Source organism: Chrysemys picta, unplaced genomic scaffold (genome assembly GCF_011386835.1).
Source record: "Chrysemys picta bellii isolate R12L10 unplaced genomic scaffold, ASM1138683v2 scaf1330, whole genome shotgun sequence".
Lineage (NCBI taxonomy): Eukaryota > Metazoa > Chordata > Testudines > Emydidae > Chrysemys > Chrysemys picta.
The window spans coordinates 1-5000 of record NW_027054037.1 but is presented as its reverse complement, the minus strand read 5'-3'; the positions used below and the strand labels follow the sequence as shown (position 1 = coordinate 5000).

At 67.6% G+C, this 5000-nt stretch overlaps 1 non-coding gene across 1 annotated transcript; it reads left to right on the top strand.

Moving 5' to 3' along the window:
• Positions 1 to 4877: 4877 nt before the first annotated feature.
• LOC135979870 (5S ribosomal RNA) lies at positions 4878 to 4996 on the top strand. The gene has a single exon (XR_010597108.1). It is a non-coding gene; the product is annotated as a 5S ribosomal RNA (ribosomal RNA).
• Positions 4997 to 5000: the final 4 nt, after the last annotated feature.

Sequence of the window (5000 nt, the reverse complement as noted above, 5' to 3'; positions counted from 1 at the left end):
CGTCAGCGCCACATCGATCGGCGGGCGCGAGAGGAGCGGGCCCCCCCTCCCTCCGGGGGGCGCCGACACTCGGAGCTCGGCTCCCGGCCGCTGCGGGGCCCGTGAGCTAAGAGCCGGGAAAAGCGGGCCGTCTCGGCGGAGGGCCGGGTGCTGGCCTCCGCCCTCAAACGGGCCCGCTCCCCCCCTCCCACGCCGGGCAGGGTCGGGTACAATACTCGGATTGATCCCCTAGGCTGAGCTCCGGTTCTCACAGGCTCTGAAAAACCTGTCCTCAGAAATCTCCTCACACAATCCTCGAAAGGCAGGTCGAAAAAGCCAAAGCCCCGCCTTCGGCGGTACGAAACTGGAACCGGGCGCCACCTCGTGGTTCCCTCGGTCGGCCGAGACGGCGTGGGGCGACCCCTTCCGGACATCCGCGAGACGACCGGCCGTCAGGTCAACCCATTCGCTCCAAAGGGGTTGACCTGGTGGCCGAGAGGGGACTTTGAAAATTTTTCGGACTTGGAAAACTTTTTTTTTTTTTTTTTTCCCCCAGCCCGCTTCCTCCGGGTTGACCCGGTGGCCGAGCGTCTCGCCGTCCCCGGACGCGGCGAGGGACTGCCTCCCGGCCGTCAGGATCGGGCCCACGGAAGTCTGATTTTAAAAAAAATTGGCCGACGCCACCGCGGAGGGCTACCCGAGCACCCCGGGCCCCGGAGCCGGAAAAGGGAAAAAAAGGATCGGGCCCACTAGAGACATGGACCCGGCCGCCAAGCAGGCCGCCCTGGGCTGACCCTCCCCGGCCGCAGCGAGGGACTGCCTCCCGGCCGACAGGATCGGGCCCCTGGAAGTCTGGGGGTGGGGGGGGGAAATCGCCCCACGCCTCCGAGGAGGGCTGCCCGGGCGGGCCTGGCCCCGGAGCTCGAAAAAAAAAAAAAGGATCGGGCCCACTAGAGACATGGACCAGGCCGCCCTGGGCTCACCCTCCCCGGCCGCAGCGAGGGACTGCCTCCCGGCCGACTGGATCGGGCCCCTGGAAGTCTGGAAAAAAGACTGGAACCTGACGCCTCCGAGGAGGGGGCGCCCAGGGAAGGAGGGAGATCCGGGTTGACCTGGTGACCGGACGGGAAAGAGGCCACCGGGCGTCCCCCCCCTTAAAACCTAGGGGTTGACCTGGTGGCCGGAAAGCGAACCGGCCAGCAGGTGAACCCTTTCGATTCCACGGGTTGACCTGGTGCCCGGGAAGCGAACCGGCCAGCAGGTGAACCCGTTCGATTCCACGGGTTGACCTGGTGCCCGGGAGGGGACTCTGAAAATTTTTCAGCCCTTTCGACTCGGGGTTGACCTGGTGGCCGAGAGGGGACTCGCACGGCAGGCAAGCCGCCCTGGGCTGACCCTCCCCGGCCGCAGCGAGGGACTGCCTCCCGGCCGACAGGATCGGGCCCCTGGAAGTCTGGGGGGGGGGGAAATCGCCCCACGCCTCCGAGGAGGGCTGCCCGGGCGGGCCTGGCCCCGGAGCTCGAAAAAAAAAAAAAGGATCGGGCCCACTAGAGACATGGACCAGGCCGCCCTGGGCTCACCCTCCCCGGCCGCAGCGAGGGACTGCCTCCCGGCCGACTGGATCGGGCCCCTGGAAGTCTGGAAAAAAGACTGGAACCTGACGCCTCCGAGGAGGGGGCGCCCAGGGAAGGAGGGAGATCCGGGTTGACCTGGTGACCGGACGGGAAAGAGGCCACCGGGCGTCCCCCCCCTTAAAACCTAGGGGTTGACCTGGTGGCCGGAAAGCGAACCGGCCAGCAGGTGAACCCTTTCGATTCCACGGGTTGACCTGGTGCCCGGGAAGCGAACCGGCCAGCAGGTGAACCCGTTCGATTCCACGGGTTGACCTGGTGCCCGGGAGGGGACTCTGAAAATTTTTCAGCCCTTTCGACTCGGGGTTGACCTGGTGGCCGAGAGGGGACTCGCACGGCAGGCAAGCCGCCCTGGGCTGACCCTCCCCGGCCGCAGCGAGGGACTGCCTCCCGGCCGACAGGATCGGGCCCCTGGAAGTCTGGGGGGGGGGGAAATCGCCCCACGCCTCCGAGGAGGGCTGCCCGGGCGGGCCTGGCCCCGGAGCTCGAAAAAAAAAAAAAGGATCGGGCCCACTAGAGACATGGACCAGGCCGCCCTGGGCTCACCCTCCCCGGCCGCAGCGAGGGACTGCCTCCCGGCCGACTGGATCGGGCCCCTGGAAGTCTGGAAAAAAGACTGGAACCTGACGCCTCCGAGGAGGGGGCGCCCAGGGAAGGAGGGAGATCCGGGTTGACCTGGTGACCGGACGGGAAAGAGGCCACCGGGCGTCCCCCCCCTTAAAACCTAGGGGTTGACCTGGTGGCCGGAAAGCGAACCGGCCAGCAGGTGAACCCTTTCGATTCCACGGGTTGACCTGGTGCCCGGGAAGCGAACCGGCCAGCAGGTGAACCCGTTCGATTCCACGGGTTGACCTGGTGCCCGGGAGGGGACTCTGAAAATTTTTCAGCCCTTTCGACTCGGGGTTGACCTGGTGGCCGAGAGGGGACTCGCACGGCAGGCAAGCCGCCCTGGGCTCACCCTCCCCGGCCGCAGCGAGGGACTGCCACCCGGCCGACTGGATCGGGCCCCTGGAAGTCTGGAAAAAAGAATGGAACCTGACGCCTCCGAGGAGGGGGCGCCCAGGGAAGGAGGGAGATCCGGGTTGACCTGGTGACCGGACGGGAAAGAGGCCACCGGGCGTCCCCCCCCCTTAAAACCTAGGGGTTGACCTGGTGGCCGGAAAGCGAACCGGCCAGCAGGTGAACCCTTTCGATTCCACGGGTTGACCTGGTGGCCGGAAAGCGAACCGGCCAGCAGGTGAACCCGTTCGATTCCACGGGTTGACCTGGTGCCCGGGAGGGGACTCTGAAAATTTTTCAGCCCTTTCGACTCGGGGTTGACCTGGTGGCCGAGAGGGGACTCGCACGGCAGGCAAGCCGCCCTGGGCTGACCCTCCCCGGCCGCAGCGAGGGACTGCCTCCCGGCCGACAGGATCGGGCCCCTGGAAGTCTGGGGGCGGGGGGAAATCGCCCCACGCCTCCGAGGAGGGCTGCCCGGGCGGGCCTGGCCCCGGAGCTCGAAAAAAAAAAAAAGGATCGGGCCCACTAGAGACATGGACCAGGCCGCCCTGGGCTCACCCTCCCCGGCCGCAGCGAGGGACTGCCTCCCGGCCGACTGGATCGGGCCCCTGGAAGTCTGGAAAAAAGACTGGAACCTGACGCCTCCGAGGAGGGGGCGCCCAGGGAAGGAGGGAGATCCGGGTTGACCTGGTGACCGGACGGGAAAGAGGCCACCGGGCGTCCCCCCCCTTAAAACCTAGGGGTTGACCTGGTGGCCGGAAAGCGAACCGGCCAGCAGGTGAACCCTTTCGATTCCACGGGTTGACCTGGTGCCCGGGAAGCGAACCGGCCAGCAGGTGAACCCGTTCGATTCCACGGGTTGACCTGGTGCCCGGGAGGGGACTCTGAAAATTTTTCAGCCCTTTCGACTCGGGGTTGACCTGGTGGCCGAGAGGGGACTCGCACGGCAGGCAAGCCGCCCTGGGCTCACCCTCCCCGGCCGCAGCGAGGGACTGCCACCCGGCCGACTGGATCGGGCCCCTGGAAGTCTGGAAAAAAGAATGGAACCTGACGCCTCCGAGGAGGGGGCGCCCAGGGAAGGAGGGAGATCCGGGTTGACCTGGTGACCGGACGGGAAAGAGGCCACCGGGCGTCCCCCCCCCTTAAAACCTAGGGGTTGACCTGGTGGCCGGAAAGCGAACCGGCCAGCAGGTGAACCCTTTCGATTCCACGGGTTGACCTGGTGGCCGGAAAGCGAACCGGCCAGCAGGTGAACCCGTTCGATTCCACGGGTTGACCTGGTGCCCGGGAGGGGACTCAGAAAATTTTTCAGCCCTTTCGACTCGGGGTTGACCTGGTGGCCGAGAGGGGACTCGCACGGCAGGCAAGCCGCCCTGGGCTGACCCTCCCCGGCCGCAGCGAGGGACTGCCTCCCGGCCGACAGGATCGGGCCCCTGGAAGTCTGGGGGCGGGGGGAAATCGCCCCACGCCTCCGAGGAGGGCTGCCCGGGCGGGCCTGGCCCCGGAGCTCGAAAAAAAAAAAAAGGATCGGGCCCACTAGAGACATGGACCAGGCCGCCCTGGGCTCACCCTCCCCGGCCGCAGCGAGGGACTGCCTCCCGGCCGACTGGATCGGGCCCCTGGAAGTCTGGGGGGGGGGGGGGGGAATGGAACCTGACGCCTCCGAGGAGGGGACGCCCAGGGAAGGAGGGAGATCCGGGTTGACCTGGTGACCGGACGGGAAAGAGGCCACCGGGCGTGCCCCCGTTAAAACCCCTAGGGGTTGACCTGGTGGCCGGAAAGCAAACCGGCCAGCAGGTGAACCCTTTCGATTCCACGGGTTGACCTGGTGCCCGGGAAGCGAACCGGCCAGCAGGTGAACCCGTCCGATTCCACGGGTTGACCTGGTGCCCGGGAGGGGACTCTGAAAATTTTTCAGCCCTTTCGACTCGGGGTTGACCTGGTGGCCGAGAGGGGCCTCGCACGGCAGGCAAGCCGCCCTGGGCTCACCCTCCCCGGCCGCAGCGAGGGACTGCCCCTCCCCACCCCCCGGCTGACAGGATCGGGCGCACTGGAAGTCCGGGACAGTATTTTCCCCGACGCCGGGGAGGGCGGGCGGAGGGGCTCTGGCGGCCAGCCCGGGCCCCGGAGCTCGAAAAGGAAAAAAGGACCGGGCCCGCGAGAGACGGGGGCCCTGCCGCAGGGGGGGGGGCAGTCCGACCGGGGCTCACCGTGCGGCAGGCCCGGGCGTCGGCAGGGGAAAGCGGGCGAGGAGGCGCGGGGCCGGGTGCCTACGGCCATACCGGACCGAACGCCCCCGATCCCGTCCGATCTCGGAAGGTAAACCGTCCCGGGCCTGGCTAGTACTTGGATGGGTGACCGCCTGGGAATCCCAGGTGCCGTAGGCAGCTT